At 44.3% G+C, this 21,652-nt stretch overlaps 1 long non-coding RNA gene across 1 annotated transcript in view; it reads right to left on the reverse strand.

The window, feature by feature from the left end:
- Positions 1–1,935: 1,935 nt before the first annotated feature.
- Positions 1,936–21,652, reverse strand: part of LOC125500687 — a 46,317-nt gene continuing 26,600 nt past the window's right edge. Inside the window, exon 2 of the long non-coding RNA XR_007278137.1 lies at positions 1,936–1,969. This is a non-coding gene — a long non-coding RNA (uncharacterized LOC125500687). The remainder of the gene's footprint in view (positions 1,970–21,652) is intronic.

A 21,652-nucleotide genomic window follows, 5' to 3' on the forward strand; every position in this document is an offset into this window, starting at 1 on the left:
CGCCGCCGCCGCTGCTGCACTCTCCTTACATATCTTGCCGCTTTTTCATTTTTTCCCACCTGATCCTCTACGTCTTTGTCAAATTATACCACGGAAAGGAATGAAAACCCCTCCCCGGATTTGGGAGTTATTTTAAATTTGAGTTGAGCAATTTTAGATTCTTGAAAATTCGAGAGAAACTGTGTTGTTGTTTTTTTTTTTTCTTGTTTTTTTAACGCCGCTTCATTTGGACAAAATTAACGAGACGTATTATCGAGGTTTCAATTAGAGGAGCGGTTCGGCGCACCTGAGCTTCCGAGTTTACGTTACATATATAAATTATTTAAGCGGCTAGACAATTGTCAAGGATATTCATTGAAGATTCTACTTGACGCGGTGTATGTGGGGCAACGAGCCAACAATCGTCGAAAGACAAACGCAAAATGGTCCATGAATATGCATCGGGCGTTGGCTTTCTATTTATGCATAGGTACCCATATTTTCCCTTGAAACACGAGAGGAAACTCCTTCCTTCCAGTTTCCGCGTATCTAAACTTAACGCTTATTATACGGATGCGGCGTCCTTCTCGTTTTCGTATTAGGTACGACGCGAACGTAGTTTCGTTTTGCCTCGATGCATAATTTTATCCACATCTTAATCCTTATCTTTTATCTCTTCACTATTAATACGGCGGAGCACGCGGTTCACTATCTGAACCCCAATTACATTATCATACACACGGCGTACCGTATACAATTACCGCTGAAACTTGATTCTCGCTAATTGTTCAACGAAAATATTCGAAATTATCAAAATTTCATTTTCACTCAATTCTGAAATAAAATTTGAAGAGTTGCCATCGTCCCGCTGAAAATCAGAACACACAACTATTACTCTGATTTCATTTCGAATGTAATATCGAGTACCTGTTACTTGAAACCGTGATTAAATTTTCCTAAAAGAGGCTTTTTGGTAATTTTAAAGATGGTCTGACATCTATGTGTACATGTATTTATGTCGACGTAGCTGTACATATATATATATATATATGTATACAAAGTCAGGAAGAACAGGGATAACTTTAAATTGGCAAAGTTTGTGGATTTTTGGAGACAACTTCGATATAAGATTTTTCCTTTTTTTTTTTTGTAAATTTATTTACGTTGTTTTTTTTGTTATTTTTATTTAATTTACTTTTTTTCTATTCCACTCCCTATAATCTTTAATAAAATCAAAGTATTTTAATTCCAAGTACCCGCGGATACTCGCGACGCTTTAGCTTTTTCGCAATTTTGATCGCGAGAAATTAAAAGAGAAAAAAAAAAAAATCTCCACTGATAAACATGGAATAAAAATTTAAGATCAAGTAAATTTGGCTTTAACAATTTTTACGAGAAATAATAAACTGGAAGGTAAAATTTTTCCGGGTTTTGAAGACACTCGGTCAATTTCAACCGTTTGCGAATGCAAAATAATTCTGATTCTCAACAGCTAGGAAGAGGATTCCGAGTGTCAGCAGCCATTTTGTTTTTTTTTTCATTCTATTCCTTCTTTCTTCATCTCTTTCACTCGCTAGAAGAAATCTCATCCTTTGATTTTATATCCCGGGTAAGAGAATGAAAAAAGAAAAAAAAAAAGAATAAAATAAAATAAAATAAAAAAGTCAGAAATAAAAAAAAGGAAGACGTCTGATTGTTTTCTCTGTGAGGCTTGAAGGCGTCGTGAAAGTAGTCTTTCGAAATACTATAACTTTCCCCATTCAAAGTTCCACGTTGGCACGTACATACATACCCGTTTCCGATGATAAGCTCCGGAATGGATCTGAATCCGGGTTGAAGGTTCGGTGTACACACCGATTTTACTCCTCGCTGTGTACCGACATACTTCCAATACGATCCGATGCAATTTCCCACCCCGTGTACGTACGTACACCGGAAGTTTCACGTCGGGTTTTCCAGCTCTTTCGGAGGTAAAATATACGAGGGAGACCTGGAAAAATTTCATCGAGATTAGAGATTTTATGGAAATTATAAGCGATAAAGGTGAAAAATGTCGTTCGCGAAAATTCATCTTTTCCAACGAAATATACGTACGTAGAACAGTCGCGTTCTCCGGCCAAAGAAATCGCCGAGATTCTCGCTTCGCCTGACATCCGCTCATATTTTCTTCTCCGTTTTTCGCTAATTTTCCCTTTCAGCGTATACCCCATCGGTTGTTTCGTGAAATTTTCATCTAATTTCCCGCAAGGATTCAGGGAATTCACCTCTTACTTTTACCCGGGCTGTACACACGCCAGTGCAGACGCAGTGTCTGCCTGCTTTGTGCTCCTCGGCGACTACCTCTGTAACGTACGAGCTGCGCACGAGCTACGCTGCAAACCTCTGGATCTTTTATCCCCGGTACCCAGACTCCGTAAGGCAAAGACTCCGGCTGTCAAGAGGATTTCAAGAAATGCATTCTCGAGAGATTTCACATCGGTTGCACAGCGGGAGAGATTTCGACTTATTGCTATAGCCTTCATCGATTCCACCCAACGTTTCCGCCAGCAACGGCAAAGAGATGCGAAGACAGGCAGACAACATCTGCCAAGCCGCTCGCTTCAATCTAACTTCCGTATTAAAACAGCGTATAAGGTGGTTACCGCGCCGGTACCTCTCGCCGCGGTATCTCACGGAATATAAATAAGTGGCGAGATATTTTATCGAAGTCTTCTTCTTCACTCTGGATATGAGCGTCGGGAGAAATTAAATTGACGCTTCGTGCTTCGGGGCTTTTCCAGAACATTCCCCGAACGATTCTTCTTTTCTCGCCGAGGTTCGAGGGGGTGGGGTGAAATTCGTCTTTTACGGAGAATCGGGTAGGTAAGAAGAAAAAAAAAATTTAGTTCAGTAAGTCAGCACGTGAGCCTCAAGCGACGAGAATAAGTAGTTCGTTTCAACCTTACACCGGGATAGATGGCGAGATGAAAAAGCGACACGTCCCATTAATTCTCTCCCGATATCCGCCAACCGCCTAACGAAAACGCTAAATTAGGAGGGTAGATTCCAGATAAGGTTTAATAGAACCCTATCTCACGGGGTCCCCCGACCCGCGCGACGCGAGTCGCTCCCACCCCCGCACCGCCACCTTCGTCTCTCCCCCGCATCGCGCAACACACATACATTATACAATCGCAAATATGTGTACATACGTGTACGTACGTATACATATAGGCTGAGTACATGACCTGTGTACGTAGGTATGTACAAGGGCGACATTGGAACGTCACGTTCGAATCGGAGTATAAGGAGCAACTGGCGGCGGCGGCGATGTGGTGAGTAGTGTTACGTCGTGAGTACGGCGAACGGTGATACGAGCCGGTCGTATTTGTATAATACGTGTGCGTGTATAACTCCCTTTACCGGCAATGCTAATCCCGACGTTAAGTATAAGCCCACTGTGTGAATACAGAGTAAACTGTACTCTGTACAGGGAATAGTGAATTTAATTACCCAACAGGTGAGCTCGGAGAGGGTTGAAGAGGACTCCGAACCATTCGACGCGCTGCGACCGATCCTCTTGCGACGAACTTCGCGGTGATATCGTCGGGGTTATCAATGAAACGGCAACTCCGCGAATACGGGTACGCTTTATAGAAACGTATACAAACGGGAATAATGACGGAGCAATCGAAACGCAATATGTAACGTATATAATGTATATACACATAATCCTCATCTCCGGTATAATATCTGACGGTTAAGTTTTCCCCATCCTCAGCAGGAAACTAACGTGAGCAGCAGAGGAGTTGGAGATTGATTTTATTTAATTCGATTTTGATTTCGAATCGAAGGTTTTCGGGTCGATGAGTTCGAACCGAATTCGGTTCGACGTCCGCATATACGCCGGAATTCCGAGTTGGGAATTTGAAAATACGACAAATACAGATTTCCGCCTCCCGCCTCGCCGATTTTGAGAAACACGAATTCGAAGTCAAAGAATCGATTGCAGTAGAATCAAAGGAAATAATAATCTCGGTTTTCTTTCATTTCGAACATATTTCCTAAGGGCAAAGAGCGGAAGAGCGAAAGTAAAAATTTCCTTCCTCTACTGTCGTTTTGTTATTATTCTATTATTCTTTTTACGGATATCATTCTTTTTTTTTTCACCGAAGTTGGGATTACCCACTGTCGTCGAGGTTGAGATTCCGCAACTTTCAATATTAATGCATACAAGATTCTCTTTACATTCATTTTTTTTATTTCCGTATCTCATTTTCTCTCCAAGTACCCACTGCCGTTGTCTGGAAAAAATTCAATTTCTGTTGTCTGTTGGAAAAAAGTATCTTCTTTCTCGAGTCGAGTCTCCAGTATAGTACGAGATTTTTATAATAGTACCTATACACCTGGCTATATTACCGCGTACTCGCTACACGTGTGACGGAAGTCACGAATTTATCTGGCACCGCGCACTCTTTGTTTTCACGGTGTAATGTAATGTACGTACGTAGATGCACCGCGTTTCGCGACTTCTCTCGTTGGCCACGATCATTTTTAGTTTCACTATTCTATATTTTTCTTACGTTCCACATCGCGACTCGCTATCACAACTATAATATACGGAGTTTGAAAATTAATTGAACGTGCGAAAAACAGCAATTATTTTTACAACGAATTCGTGGAGTGAAAATCAGCCTCTTACGGCTTTCCGAAGTCGGCTGGTTACTTTCGTCGGCTGATTCGACTCGACTTATCACGATATCAGCGCGACGGCGTACCTTTGTAGCTACAACCCGTCCGCGTATAGGTGGTACGACGCGACGTGGTACGGCGTAGGTAGAGTTTAGGCCGCTTTGTGTCGACTGCTCCCCGGAGGATCATGGCCTGGGTTACAGCTAGCAATCTTCTTGTATGTTCGGAGCAAATAAAGGCGCTTTATCTGGTCTATGCAAATAACTTGCCCCGCTAAAGGTGGTGGAAGGGGAAAGGGTTCGTGGTTTTCGGCGATGAAAGATTTCGACTTAACCTTCGGGTAAACAGAGCCCATTATTTATGCCGCCGACGAACGAAAAGGAAATTAAAAATCGGTGGTAAACTGAAATTTTGTACGAATCGAAAAAAAAGGACTCGTCCGGGGAATCATATTCGAAATAACGGCGTAACGAGTGTAATTTAAAATTTTAAAACAATCTTTGTCTCCTTCGCATGTCTCACAAGCCAGCTTTATAGCTTTATTCCATGCACAATGGGTACTCGTCTAGCCTACAATTTTTCAAACTCGGAAATAGTTTAATCTTCATCGCTGAGTTTATCCTCGGCTACCTCAAAACTCCTCCGTTAACTGATCCCCGCCATCTTGATTGCGGGAGGTAGATATACATATACATACATAGATAATTCCGCCGCGGTAGGATAGGCGACCATAATCCTGAGATAGGGTATCCAACGCGAATACGATTAAATATTCTGTTGAATTTGCTCTTCTAGAGTAAAGAGTCGGATCTATATACGCGGATAATATCTTCGATTGATAGCTGCTCAATATCTGTCTGCGCTTTTATTCGCCTCTGAACGTTCGAACCGTCTGCAGAATTCCTCGGGAAAGTTAGACGTGTACGTTCTAACGTAGCTCCGGGCGTATCAGAGTTGAAATTTTACGAGGTCGGGCTTACTCGATCTGTAATATAGTAAATCAGAGCGAGTGTTTGAGGGGGACGAAGGGGGGATTGGGGGGGGGCTGAAATTGCAGAGAAAGGGTAGCTGGAGGGTACCGCGCGGTGTTCTCGGCGACTGTGAGCCGGCGAAAACCTGGCAACGTTGAGGGAGGGTCGCGCACTCGGAGCTTGTTCATTTCTTACGGACGCTTCCATCAAGTGGGAATCAGCGGGGCTGAGTCGAGGGTTAATGGTTTCAATGGCGAAGTGGTTGTTCGACAAGAGGGTGCGAATCTCGGCTCGTTACTCACCCTGGCCAACCCTGGACCACCCTAAACCACCTCGGCGGCCCCGTCTCGTTGCCCCCGTCGGGTAAAGCGCCGCGCCATTTCCCTTTCCAAGCTATACGCTCGCGCCACTTCCTCCTCCTTCGCTTCGCTCGCCACTTCTTCCTCCTTTTTTTTCTCCCTGCATCGTTCGCGGCCCGCCCCCGTTTCCTTTTCACCGACGTCGCGCGACGTCCCGACGTTTCTGCATTTTCACGTTTCCCCATTCTCTCTCTCACGACGCACGAAATTTTCACGTCAAATCGCACGTACGTCACGACGTACCGTGCAATTCCAGCATTCCCGTACGGCGAAATATAAGAGAAATGCAACTTCGTCAAGTTTTATTAAAAGTTCGTTGCGTCGCCGAACCGGAGGTGGTCGGGCGCAACCAACGGGTATCGGTACCCGAGCAGTTCGCACGTGTACGTGAGCTCCGTAGCGTGCGTACGGAGAAGTAAAATTGGTTGGAAAACAGAATTCTCACGGGCGAAATGTGCGCCAATGTTACATGCACTGCCGCGGCATAAAGTATTTGAGTACGCCGGAGGAGCAAGTGGGTACGATACGTTACTGAATTTGTTATCAAAAACTTTCGAGGGATTTCGTCGATAAAGTAAAGAGAGAGGAGAGAAGGGAAGAGAGAGAGAGGGAATGAGAAAAAGTGAGGCAAGAAACGCGGAGAGCGAGAGGGATGTGTAATATTATACAGGCTGCAGAGACGGGCAAGAAATAAGGTAAACTCTGGCGTGTGTTTCCTCGCTGTTACGCTACTACTGTTTGTTTGTTCTGCAATTTTGTGACGTTAACAACCTTCCATCGCACATCCGTATATTTTTACGGTAGAAATATAAGACGAGAATTGTTCAAACAGTCGCACGATCCTCGCGTTTATTCTCCACTGCCGCGGATAAATCGTACCCACATATTCGCGAGAATGTAAAATATTTTCCTATTCATTTATTCAACGTTTCCATTTTTTCAATTGAACGAATTGCGAGGGAAAAATGAAAAAAAAACAAAAACAAAAAAGAAAAGGCGGTATTCGCCCGATGAAAATAAAATCAAAGTACTCGTAAATACGCGGAGATTATCTTCTTTTTTTTCCCCCCCTCCCCCCCCCCCCATATCAACGACACGACCGCGGGGGTATGAATTACAGGTCGTATTATACGTATACCGCGGAGAAAAGAGACCGGTGTAAAGGTTTTGTGAAATTCGTGTTGAGTGATGAGTTTCGGTAGGGTGTTTTATCGAAGCGAGTCACACCGAATCTGAAATTATCTCCACATTCGATCAGTTACTTTGTCAAAAGGTGTATTTTGCGACCGCCGCCGCCGCGGCGGTTCGAATTCCAAATCCTTAATCTCACTCGTCGCGAAGATCACATACGTAGATTGCGCGAGACGAGGAGATCCGCTTTTGTGGAACAAAAAAAAAAAAAAAAAAAAAAAATTGACAAAAATCGTTTCACCGCGTAAAATATCCCCGCAGTTCCCGTGTTTTTAGTTTGATTGTTTTTTTTTTCCCCTCGCTGAAATTTTGTTGCTTTTTCAAACAGTCAAACTAACCCGTAGTTTGCGAGCACAATGTACTTAAATTAATTCATGATTCCACCTAAATTATTATGCGAAGGGTGTTCATGGGTTTACACGTGTAATTCCCAATCTGGTATTCAAATCCTCGGCTAACCCTGGCTGCTGCTGCCGCCGCAGTCGCTGCTTCGCCCGATGCCGCCGCCGCCGCCGTCGCCGCCGCCGCTACTGCTGTTCTTGACGTTTCTATTTCTACCTGGTTACTCGACTACTACTGTGTGTCTTCATCAGCATTAAACCTAAGGCTTCTCGAGCACAAAACACGGGGACGAGGTGGCTGCGCCACCGGGAATCCCCTGATGCGAACCTCGATCCGCGTTACCAACACGCTAGAAAATCGCAATATCATACCTACGTGCCACGGTGATCACGCGCCACCTAATATAAAAACTGAAGAATGCGGGCGGCGATGTTTAATTAAAAAAGAGAAATGATGGATCAAAGCGAGAAGGTGCAGCAACGTTACGTCGTCGTCGTCGTCGTCGTCGTCGTCGTCTTTGGATTAAAAAAGACCGTCCGGAGGAAGAGAGGAATGTGTTGATTACGAAGAACTTGCGAGATTTTTTTCAGATTGCGAAAATAACGTTACACGCAGACACACACGCACACACGTGCGGCAAGTACAAGAGGAGACGGTGTAATTTTTACTCGTAAACGTCGACGTTCGCGGGCATGAAAAACTTCATATTTTCTCCCACTCTCCGTATCCGAGTCGATTTCGAATGATTCCGGTTCGACGGACCAAGAACGCGCCAGCGTCGGTCGGACCAAGGGGGCTGCTTTCTGTCAATTCGGTTGTAAAAAAAGAGTCGAGGTGTTTTGTATATTTTCGCTGTCTAGACCGCGACCGAAAAGTTTGTCACGTGGTGTACGGGTGGCGGTCGCGATGACAAATAAATCGGGAAGCCCGGGTGAAAAAAAAGAGGAGCGCGCTCCTAGTTTTACGAGCCGAAACAACGAAAGCTCGTTCCACCTGTACACTAATCATCGTCCATCGGCGGGCGATTCGATTCTCTTTTCGCGATTATTATCGAACACCCACACCGAACGAAATACACTCTTTTAATTTCCGATGTATCCCGCATCTGTGTAAATGAAAATAATAATCCGTGTATACCTCGTAAATCAATGCCGGACAAGCGCGTGCAGTACAATCGAAGAACTTCAGGCTGTAGTAACGAAACATCCCCACTAATCATCGGTGCCCATAAATTTCCGCTTCATTTTTCGGCCCCCCCGGATTTCCCTCGTTTGTGTATACGCGATTGCACGTACGTAGGTGGGACACGTACGCCCGCGCATGGGTATGTACGTACGCACGTACACGTGAAAAACGGATATATCGTATACGCGCGCGTGTACGACGGGATGCAAGCCAGTCAGCTCGTACGAATATCTTTCGATTTTTAGTCGAAGTGCCGATATAGCTGCTGGCGCTTGATTTACCGATCTATTTTTCAAGGGGAACTCGTTTGCGAAGGGAATGAGGAAGGGCGAGTTGATAAAGCAATCAAAGATCGGAAAACAGGGCGGTGCTGCTGTGGGGTATATCTCGAGGTACCGAAACTTGCGGTTGGAAACCGGGTCCCTCGATTTATTTCCACTTAATTGTTCGGCCGTGGTCGTGAAATTTATTTTTTCTCTCTCTCTCTCTCTCTCTCTCTTCCTCTTTCTTCTCCTTCTTCTTCTTCTTCTTCTTCTTCTTCTTGTTCATCTCCTTCGTCTCGAGGCTCGACGTCGGGACGCCGTCGTGCGTCGGTTTCGCCACCCTAGTCGCAATCACTCGGCGCTTGCCACCCAATAACAATGTAAGAAACTTTTCTGGGCAGAGCTTTAAAATTCCAATCACATCTCGGCATTATCCAGCCGCTGATACCCCCCGCGAATTTCAAGTATCGAGAGGTGGCAGCGAGCAGCCGGCTCACCGCCGAGGAGAGCTAGCTAGCTAGCTAGCTATTATTGATTCTTCATCGAGTCACGCCAACAAACGACCCCTAGGCTTCTTCGCTAACCGGGAAACTGGCGAGAGGCGAGACCGGTTGCCTCCGAATTTCACGTTTCGTAATTCCCGCTATTTTATCGCCATTATTATCGTCACCGTCATCCCCGTCATCCCCGTCATCCCCGTCATCCCCGTCATTGTGATTATAATTGTTGTTGTTTTCCGCTTCATCGTCTCTCATTTATTTTCATCGTCGTTATATTTTTTTTCCTTCTCATTTTCCCTCCGCATTATTTGTTTCCCCTGCAGCGTAATTCTTATGTTTTTTAAGGCTGACATTCCGGAGTCGAATTAAATTAACTTTTATTTTATTTTTACTTCCACCGCGCGATACTCTCCTTCTATATTTTTTCCAGCTGTCTGTAGCAACGCGAAGAATGTCAATAAACCAACAAACGTGAACAGACCGAAGTTGTGGCTCATACCCTCGGTCAAACGAAGGAATCTGTTCCACATGGGGGTTTAATTGATTTCAGTGTCGTAAATCTCAGCAGGATTCTCTGTGTCGTCGTTATCCCGGACGATGTTTTTTCATTCCTTTTTCCCTGTTTCACTTTTTCTACCTTTTTTCGTTTCGATTTTCTTCCTTCTGTTTTTTTTTTTTTTTTCGCCATGTGGTACCCCCGCAGCTTCGAGTCTAACGGTAAGTACAGTTGATACGGCTACTCTCGTCGCTTCCTACCTGACTAATGAAAAGCAAAGAAGCAACGAAAGTACGAAAAAACGTATCAAAGAAAATGAGCTTATTTAGCTACCCCGCGCTCTCCGCGGGCACCGAGTCCGAGGTACGTGGATGGCGAAAATTCGTTCGCTTCGCCTTTGGACTCGGTGACGCGTATCCTGCAGGTTATCCTTTCAACTTCCGTCGGCCCCCCCCCCCCCCGGAGCTTCTGAAAAGGGCGGGAAAGAAAGCCTTCCGACTTCCTGGCTAAGAAATGAGGTGATTTAGTTTGAAAGGTCCTGTTTTTTCGAAAGGGATCTACGAGCCGGTCGAAATTAAATATTAGATTTTGATTCCAGGTGGAAGCGGGCTCGCTACGACGGGATAAATACACGGAAAAAATCTGCTCTCTTCGCGAAAAGCTTTTCAAAATCAAAATATGACTTCTCGACGAGTCCGGCAGAAGAAAAGACGAGGCGACGACTCCATAGTTACGGTTATCACGATAGTAGCTACCCTGCTTTTATTATCGACGAGATAAGACTTGGTCAGTAAATTATTAGTCTGTCAGGAAAATAAAAAATGAACCGTTCCTTCAAAACCACCCTCGGACTTTCTCTCGCTGACAGGAATAATGAACTTTGCATGAAGGATCAGGATATTATTCGTTTTACTTCAGTTGAAACATATTCAGTTTTTATCATACGTTCTAGTTTGTGGTGTCGTAAGATGACAAAAATTTTTTGTTCGGCAGTCATTGTAAATTTTGTAACATTAATACCGATGAAACAAGTTGGACAGGATTAAGGGCGATGTCAAGGGTGCGGAATAAGCTGGTGACGATTGGGAATTTTATTTAATTTTATTTCTCGTATCGCGGGGTGTTAATACCGAAATGGAATGGGTCGTCTTAATTTTGTGTAAATTTCTAATGACCCGGCGGTTTAATATTTCCGTTACATGCCGCGATATTAAAACGTTTGAGGAATTATACGAAGAGATTAAAATTATCAAAATTTCGATGATTAATATTTTGGCATCCCGAGATGAAACGGAAATAAGATTAAAGGAAACATGAGACGATCACGATTCCCACCGAACCTTCTCAAATCTTCGCCGCGGTATTTCCATTTCCTTTCCGGTTTACTGATCCTCTTAAAGAAATAACCCAAGGCCTTCGCGATCGCGGGTAATATAACGACCGTATATACACGTGGACAAAATTTTCACCCCTCGATGAATGTAATACTGTAAATTTCAAGAAAGATGAACGATTACATCCGAAAAATTATTCCATCGGCAGCCTTCGGAATTACATCCGTGTGATCATCAAGAACAGCGCCTCGTCTCGCGGTTTCGTCGTTGTTTTTCATGGGCAGTACAATTGAATGTAAAGATACCCCTCGTCGAAGGTCGAGTTTACATCCTCGGTATAAGAAATGCAAAGCTTTTTAAGGGCATGGAAAATAATCATATCGCTGTGGCTTTAAAACAGAGACCGCTTCCGATCTTAATGAGACGATAAATATTTCTGCGAAGAATCTCTTTGTATTTTTTCTTTTATTCGTTTATTTTTTCTCTATCGTTACGAAATTTCCCGAGGGTTCATCGCGTCGGTGGATCGGAGGCTCTTTCGTCATTTGCTGCGGTTGTTTTATTTTTATTTTTATTTTTATTTTTTTTTTTGTTATCGTTATTCATGTAATTAAATTCTCCCGTAGAATACACACCGCCGTTTTACGGTGAACAGGCGCTGCAGGTGGATAATGAAATTCCGGATTGGCAAAAATGTTCTATTCATATCTTTTTGTTTTGCAATGATTTTTGAGCGGTTCGAAATTCATCAGTATCAACGCGTATATAAATTCCCACTAATTACTCGCGGATTGTTATTAATTCCTGGGATCGCGTACTGAATCGACGGAAATTGAACACTGCGTTTTATATGAAAAATGAAAAAAAAAAAAAAAAAAACACCGATTTTTAGTACATCCCAATTCATAGTATCGGGCCACGTATTGCAGACGGTTCATTAAAATTCTCGTAAACAATGCAACGCACCTGATCATAGTCGCCGAATGAATGTTTAATCGGAATATTACATAGAACGTTCGATTTTTCGGAATTCCACAATATTCGGATATGATTAACCCTCTCATTGTCTACGACTTCTTTTATTTTCGAATAACCAATTTACAGAATTCCGCAAATATTCGTACAATTTTCAGCGATTTATAGTCGGACGTTTCATGTCCTCGATAGCTGTTTGAATTTTTTTTGTTTTTTTTTCTGTTTTTTTGCTTCAATTTACCCCTTTCTCGGCGGTACGCGTATAAATATACCGCTCTCCGCTGCAGTTGTTTCCATCGAACAAAAATATTTCAATCGATGAACGCGGAATCCTTTTTTTCCTCTCTACGCAACCGTAGCTATATGTAAGCGTACAGATACCAGGTCGCATGGAATGATTATTAATTAATTAATCAACTAATTAATTAATTAAATAATTGCTCGCTGCCCGTTACGAACCCACACGATTCGAATAAGGAATACTTTTTTCGTTTGCCTCCGTACAGCGGCGTGATAACGATTCGCATTAATGAGAAAATTCCCGGACGATTACGCACGTGCGTAAGCCGTCGTCTCTCGTATTTCCACTTAATAAGTGCAATAAATAAAATGTAGAAAGACCCCTGGGAATCCCTTTTTGCCCGCTGTAATTTTATTTAGTTTATTTTATTTTTATTTTATTTTTTTTTCGTTCGATTTTTATTCGCTCTTTTTTTTCTCTCTCTACTACGTTACGGTTGTTATAAAATAAGCCATACGGGCGACACCGATAATTTAACGATATAAGTTTCACCTCCCGCGCGCACACGGTTCGATCGTTCTGCAATCTGGCAGCAGTTGGCTGCTCAATGTTTCAGAAATAGAGCTCCGGCTCTTCCTCCTTTTCCCCGTCGCCCATGATTTTCCTCGACTCTATACTGCCCCGGGCGTCCTGAGCACCTTCCGCCCTGCCCCCTTCATCCCTTTCCTACATTTTTATTCCCGCTCCACCCCTGCCTTCGGAACACCGGGGGAGCGCTACTATAAAAATACAATAGTCGACCAACTTTTCCCGTATATCTCAGCATTGCGTTGCTTTTTCTAGCCACCCGCATCCCGCTATATATACCACTATCTACGTATATACACCAACAGTTATATACACACCCTACTAGAGATGCCCGTTTTTACCGTATCTGTCCACCATATTTATTATCAAAAGGACAGACGCACCGGGTCCGGGAGTCCTGCGACAGATATTCCGTCTACGGACGATAAGTTAACGGACTCCGTAGCGAAAATTATTTGCCCGATGATTTTTCGAACGTTTGTACAATTGAAGCGGAGTTGAGCAGAGAGATATTACGTAACGAGTAATCAGGTAGCTCGATGCGATAAAGGGGAGAGAAAAATATCGAGAGTGGAAGAAGGGGGGGAAGAAGGAATGAGGAAAAACAAAAAAAAGAGCGCCACTCGGAATTGTATAACGCGTTGATTATCACCCCCCCTAATGCGTATCTCGCGTGTCGTAGAATTTCCTACGCCAGCTGTGTACTATTATGCGGAGGTACATCTATGTATAATACAGCATGTCTCGAATTTCGATCGTATAACGATTTCACGCAACTCTCGTCATCGTCTTTTATACGACGAGGTCCGCGTATAACTAATTCACCCTCTGCGGCCTGCGAGATATAGGCGCAGGAGGTACGTACACGCGGGAAGGATTCGTACGGTATACGAGGAAGAAAATCGAAATACCATTTTCCATGCATGAATATGCGGGGCGCACGACCACCTATACATTCATAAGCGGCGCGGTACGAAGGCTTGTTTCATTGTGGCCCTCGGCGTGATGCGGGGTCGCGATACGTTCTGATAAATCCACCATTTTTTATCAGAATTTATGAGCCAAAAATGCAAACGGGGCTCAATTTAGTCACGAGATTTTTTCGAGACCTCCGGTTAAACACTGCTCAAATATTACCCGTATATTGTATACCTACCTGCAGCGGTATACGTATACATATACGCGCGGATCCACGAAGCACGGCTTCGTCGCGAAGCGGGAAAAAAAAATAAGGAAAAAACAAAAAAACAAAACAGATCATAAGAAAATAAAAACTCGCGTGGCGTAACTATTCATTTTATCCTCGCTTCGTCCGTTCGAACCTCGTCCTGTAAATTTATTCAGCTCGAATAAAAAATGTTCACGCACCTACGGGGGTTATAGGTTTTTTTTTTTTTGTTTCCTTCGATAATTATTATTCGATTTTTTGACTCTCCTGTTTTTTAATCCACTGCTTAAAATTTGATCAAGAAATTGCGGCGACGTGTGTTCGCGGGTGCGGCAGTCGTATAGCTAGCGTCGGGTTCATCGCGTCGTGATATACGGGAGCATATTCGACGCTTCGGCCTCCCGATCCTCGTGTAGTAATAATAATGATAAATTGAGGAACGGAGCGGCACCTGGTGTGACGGTGTGCGTTATACACCCCGAATTTACGAAATTTAATCGGTCCAATTAAATTCACGATTGCTAATTTGAATTTGCGAATCACGGGAGCATTACACGAATCTGCAGGACTGTAATTAGTTTTTCCCTATTTTATACGGCCGTATACATGTATATACACATGGAAAGAAGAAGCTGCGGACTGTAGTACCACCGACTGCGCGGTATGCGAATTCAGCAGACGTTAAAACGACCCGATCTCAGCTCACTAATTTTATCCTCTTCCGAAACGACAATGCCTCAGATCCCTCAAGGATCACCTATACTCGCAGACGCTTTGTACGACGGGTAATTTGAAGATTCGACGACCGAGAAGAGGAGAAGAAGAAATAAATACAATCGATCAATTATCGCGCGGTATCGTCGATGTTGAAATTTTCTTTGTTTCAATCGGACGATTTTTATTTTCATCTTATTTCATTTTATTCCCCCTTTGTTTCGACCGGTGAGTTACTTTCGCTCGGAGCTTATCAAGGCTTTGAGAAAAGAGCGGCCCCCAAATTCCGCGGTAAACATTTATTACGCGCATATACGCGTGTACAGATGCAAAACGCGTACATGTATATTATGTGTATATACGTATATGTATATTGTATAGAGAATTCAGCCGCGTTTCTCATGTATATTAATTTTTGTGGACCAGGAAGCAGAGGGAATTTATGGGTCGGGCTAAATACGAAGCGATATTCGTGCTCATTCGGATCAATAAAATACTTGTACATCATAAACTGATTAAATTCTTGGGAAATATTTTTCATTATTTTCAACTGCGTGGGTATACATTTTTCTGTATCGTTGAAAAATCGAGGATATCTTGACGGCAAAAATTCTCAGCTACATTTGACCGGCGGATTCATGTTCCAAGGGTACAAAAATACATCAGAAAAGGGTCCTGCGATCGACTTCAAAAATACTTTATTTTTGGCCTAAGGATGAGAAATTTATTTTTCAGTGTATTCCAACATATTTCGATCTATCCGTAAAATTGTTATATTTCTCACCAATTTTTCGCTTTGTGGTGTAGAAAAAATTGAGATATGTCAACGATAAAAATTCGTAATTAAAAAGAACTCCTGAGGCGAGTTCACCTGCATCTTCTTTCCGACAACCTTGTCTCTAAATTTTTCGATTCCTCGAACGCGAAGACGAAATGCATTCGAGCGGATGCCGTTGTTGGTCTTTTCCCGGCGGTGCAGTCAAACATTGATCAAGGAGTCGACGTTAGCTCGGAAAATTTCCGTAGATATTCGGGCTCGGTGTAACGCGAATGCGACGATAAGTTGTAATTAGATGAGGCGTTTCGCCGGCAGCCGATTGAGTTAAGACATTCTAATCAAATACGAAGGCGAGTGTCAAGTCAAATATAAGTTAGTCGACTCGGTGATTCACTTTTCCACGGGACGTCGTCAATAGCTGCTGCCGCCACGCTACGCCCCACGCTACGCCAACTTACCACCACGCCGAGTTCAAATTACGCGACAGAGTTCATGAAATTCGGAGTTCGCGCGTGTACTTAGCAAGCTTTACCGACTTGGACGGGAATAGCGATACCGCGGAGGCGCCACCGCCGCCTGGTTGCGGCCCCGTGTCCCCGCGCGAACGCGCGGAAACGCGCCGGGGGAATAAGCCCGCAAACGGAATACACGTATGTACACTTAGGTGTAACTCGCAACTGCGTGTTACGTCGAGAGAGTTGCAGCGGCGCAACTGGTAGCGAACGGAGAAACACATCGGAGATTCATCAAGTTAATCACTTCCGCTGATCAAAGTGGCGGCTACCCCGTACAACTTCCCTTATGGTCGTTCGCGCCCCTCCCGCATTATACTCTCGGCGCGTTCCCCCGACTCGGGAGCAGACCAGCCTTTGGCAGGTCGCAGCCGGAGAGACTCCCCTGCGCTGCGGGGTCGACTCTCTTGAATTCGGTTGTATATGTATACCCAACGTCGGCGTATATATATATATATATATATGTACCAGATACTCCGGAGAAAGGGGAGGAGAAAGGGATGGGAATACGTGACGTCACATTTGCATACTAATTACGGGTTAATTAATTGGCCCCTCAGATTGCCCGGAGTCCCGACGTCGGTATACCTGCAACAGGAGTGCGCCGCCTCCCCGTACCGCCTATATACTTTGCCGGGAAGACAGTGAATTACGGGAAATCTGGGAGAGTGTGATTATCATCCAGTTGTTTCCTACCCCGTGGGGCATAACTTACAATTACAAACGGGAGACGGGACGATTTATATCAATCTTGCGTCAAATTTTCCCTCCGATCTCACGCGATTCATATTCAAAGCGCGTCGTAACTTTTTTCTCTTCTCACCAGAATCATTTTCTATTTCGTGATATTTAAGCGAAACGAAAATTTCCAAAAATCGAGATTCTCCGTTTAGTTTATTTCACGCGTTTCGGGGGTGAAAAAAGACGCGGGCGAGAGATTGTATGTCCCAACTTAAATTTGCATGTTCTTATGGAAAGTTGAGCGCCCGTCACATTAATGTATACGAAGGAGCTTTGGGTTAAAAAGGTCTACGCGTATTATACCTGCAGCAGGTGTCGTCGTCGTCGTCTTCGTCGTCGTGGTCGTCCTCGTGATTCATCCGTTTCAAAGACGGAGGTAGAGAGATTAAGCTCGGTGTTTTATCTCGCTTGTATACACGTGGATACGATGAGCTGGGTAAAGTTGAGTAATCGAGATGTGGAGCGTAGCTCTTATTACGTCGCTTATTGCCCGGCACGGCGGTTCGTCGAGTAGATCTCGAACGGGCGGAAAGTGAATAGTCCCTCAAGGTTAACGTCACGGTTTTCGAATAAGCGGACGACGATCGCTCTCGCGAGCATGGAATATTTATCGGCGAACGTCGTCCCGTATGGGTAAATCATCGCGTCTGAGATGGTCCGACCGACCGCGTGATATACAACGGCGGTATCGCACTCGTCGCCTTTCTTCCGCCCTGAATTATTTCTTCGACATACTTAACATCGAGCCTACACAAATCCTTCTTATTCTTCACCGTCCGATTTTCGAATCTTCGACGGTGATACATCACTCCGACGGGGCGACGCTCGACGCCCACCTCGTCCCATGCCTTCGGGGCTCTCCCTTCCCCCCTTCCCCCCTTCCCCTCGTCACTCTTTTCTCTCTCCTCGGGGATTTCCCAGACTCCTCTCAAACTCCCTTCCTTTCATATAATTTCTTCTTCTTATTTCCCTTCTCAACGATCGAGTCCTCTGCCCTACACTCTTCGCCTCGTTCTCACGTGTCAGAGGTATTCCACGTACAACGTGTACATCCCCGTAAAGAGTCAATTTGGTCCAGATCACGCCGATGGATGCTTCTAATCCTTTAATTGAATTTTTTTTTTCCGATCTGCACTTCTTCAAGAATCGCGCACTGATTTACTTCGTGGATTGGGTGATTGAAAGATTTTTACTCGGCATTCCAAAAACTGTGCACTGAATTTCATGCAAGGAGTGACTCGATCTTGAAATTTGTTTGAAAAAATTGACGTATTTGTGTAGTGTGGAAATAGAAATAAAATGAACGAATAACTATGAGGCGATATATTATTTGCATGGGTGTGCTTTTCGGAAACAAAAATAGGTGTGCAACGTATACCCAACTATTACTATAAATCTTTCTGGTTCATCATTTGATTTATTTACCACGTGTTAGCAAAATACACTCGTCCAGCTTTAACAGAGCTTTTTATCGCCAGAAAACAGCGCTTGTCTGGAAGAAATATACACGTATATATATATATGGGGCATTCCACGCCAACTCGCACACTTCCGACCCTGACGTTTTTAGTTTCGACTCGTCGTTTTTTTCTGACATCAGTCTCACCCAAAGAAGGTATAAAAAAAAAATCCTAAATTTTTTGAACATCCGGCTTGTTAAGACGATTTTTTTTTTAAATTCCAGAAAAGGCTCGTCTTGTTAGCCTGGCGCTGGCCAGTTTCATCGCGTGCCAATATACGTATGAGATTTTTTGAATAAATCATCGAAACAAGCCGGATGTTTGAAAAATTTTGAATTTTTTTTTTCACCCTCTTCGGGTGAGGCCAATGTCAGACAACAGGATAGGTCGGAAGAAAAATGGTCAGGGTCGGAGGCGTGCGAGTTGTCGTGGAATGCCCCGTACATATATTTTTTATATTATTTTATTTCATTTTATTTCATTTGATTTTCGCACGCCCTGAAGTTGAGCAAACACCCCTTGATCTAATACTATAACTTTCACCCTTGTATCAGGTGAAAAGGGCACGCAGGTATCAGAAGCTGAGTGTATAAGGGTGTTCGCGAGTCGGATACGCCAGAAGCCCGAATTTTCGCCAAGGGGGAGACGGAATAAAAAGAGAGAGAGAGAGAGAGAGAGAGAGAGAGAAAGAAAAACCCGGAGAAATCTGTTTTTACAACTGGTTTAATCCACAATCAGGGTGTGGTTTATTTTTTCTCTCACCCTCCGGCTGATCCCCGCATCTTTTCCTATCTCCGCGGGAGCTTTCGCGATCAAGTTTCCCCACAAAAGAAACCCGATCGTCTGCGTAGCGGTGCAAACGTACACCGTACGAAAATCGAACGTTCGATGTGTTATCGTAAATTTTGCATCGACCGCGCCGTTTCGTAACGCGATATTTCGTCTATTACTCGCCTCGTTTTCTTCTCTCGATACTCGAAAGCTACCGAGCGAAGATGTTTCCTCAGTTTCGCTTCTAATTGCGCTCAACATTTGAAATTCCCTGAAATCTGAATGAACTTCGTTCTCCTCTTGCAAAGTATATCGTGTACAAGTTTCGTTCGTATAGGTACGTCGCAATTCAACTGTCACGTATACCTCGCTGATACACGTATACAGATTCGCGGGACACCCTAAAAACTTTCGGGGGAGCTTAAGACCCCGAAGTTGAATCTCTCTACACGTACAACCGGTTGAAGGTGACGAACCAGTTTCTCGGTGACACACCTACCTACCTCACACGACTGGCGAGTGCCAATTCGAAACGTACCGAACCAACAAAGTCTCTAGGCAAATGACAACACAAACAAACTGTATATAAACAACTATGACAATGCTAGACTGCATCTGCATCGGGACCTACAGGGAGAACCGAGAAATCCTCCGCCGAGGGGTTGGGGACAACCTCGACGTACCGAGTGTGAGAGAACAAATTACGTGTGCGTATGTTTCGATATCGAGACGAGAAAAAAAACGAAAAAAAAAAACAGAAAAAAAGAGTTTCGGTCGATCGAGGTGGTTTAATGATTCCGATCGTTATACGAGACCGGGTGAATCAAACGAAGTAAGATACGCGGTTTGATAATAGACGGCGTTAACTTGGGGGGGGGGCGTAAAAAAGCTCGACTTTACGTCGATGAACATTAATCAGCGGGAGCGTGATGTAAAAAAGACGTACGGTTTCGAGAGGGCTTTCGAACGACCGTTGGTAGGTAATTGGCGAGGGTATACGTCGATATTCGATGCTTGAAATGTATCACAAAAGACCTCAATAGCTGGTCTATTATTTGCGCGAGTCAATTTTACAAACAAAGTGGGTAGCCGTTCCAATCGAGCTTGGAATCGGGAATCTATTCTCATCGACGACAAAAGCGCGACTCGTTTCCCTACCGACTGTTTTTTCTAATCAACTGTACAGGGCGACGCGTCGCGTCCGATATAATTCTGGAAAATCTTTTTCACCAACTCCGTTCGCCCGTCGCTTTTGCTCTTCAATTTGAATTTTTTATTCAATTTTTCTCGTTTTCCCCATCCACCTTCTCTCCTATTCCGGTAATGCTAGCGACTGCATCTACGGAATTATGGGAACAGGTAATTCCTTCGTGGAAACGTCTGCCAGCAGCGTGTGTGTGCACACGCCATCTTTTCACGTATATAATATACGTATATACACAAACAGGGGTGCCCTGCGGAGGGAAATCTCACGCGCCATTAAACGCGCGGTTGTCGTAGCGGCATAGGCCCGAAAGTTGGCGGTTTTGCGGCGCTGATGCAACGGTGGTGGAAATAACGAGCCGTGAAAATTTAATACGTTAAATCTAAGCGACAGACGATATCCCTCCGCAGCGACTCTCGCGCAACGCCACCGGCTTTCTCATTCGACGGGGATTTCGAAAATTTCTGCATGCGCAAAGCCGAGCCCCACATCGGTACGAATGGAGGTGATAAATCGTCACGGTTCGCCGTGTTCCCCACGATTCATCGTCATCGGCGTTCCTTTTTCGTTCGCCCACTTGTGTCTCCGCGTTGGACGGAAAGTCTTGCGAAATTAGTACGCGTAAAATTTTGAACCGACTGCCGTCGGGCGGAGTCGGATCTCGTCGCGTATCGAATGGAGAAGAGATGAGGAGTACAGAGAGAATAATAGGATTCGGGGGCCGTATTAGCTAGAAATAATAGGCAGCATTTGGCAGGTAGGTGGCGGAGTGACGGCGACGAAGGAGAAAGGGAGAGAAATAGGGGAATTTATCGCTTTACTCTCGCAATGTCGTTATCCTCGCCTCGATTCGGTCGCCGGGCTCTCCTGACACTACCAGTAATTGGATTCGCGGATAACGCTTTCTGCGAAACTTTTACAATAACGCGTTGCTGAATTCCCCGCGAGAATTTCACGGACAATTCTGGACAATTCTGTAGGGCAGAATTCAACAGTTCAACAAACCGATAACTCGCTCCCGGCGTTCACGTCAGCTATTCGGCATCTTTAATTACGCTCCTTTTATACCAAATCAAATCCTTTTTGCTCCGAACTCCGAACTGCGAAATCGGAATCGGGCTTAACCGCCGGCAAACTATTCGAAGGATGGATCTCGTCGTCGATCCGGAAAATCATCGGTATTTTCTTCGAATGTTTTCACGACTACAA

This window comes from Athalia rosae, chromosome 4 (genome assembly GCF_917208135.1).
Source record: "Athalia rosae chromosome 4, iyAthRosa1.1, whole genome shotgun sequence".
NCBI classification, from domain to species: Eukaryota; Metazoa; Arthropoda; class Insecta; order Hymenoptera; family Athaliidae; genus Athalia; species Athalia rosae.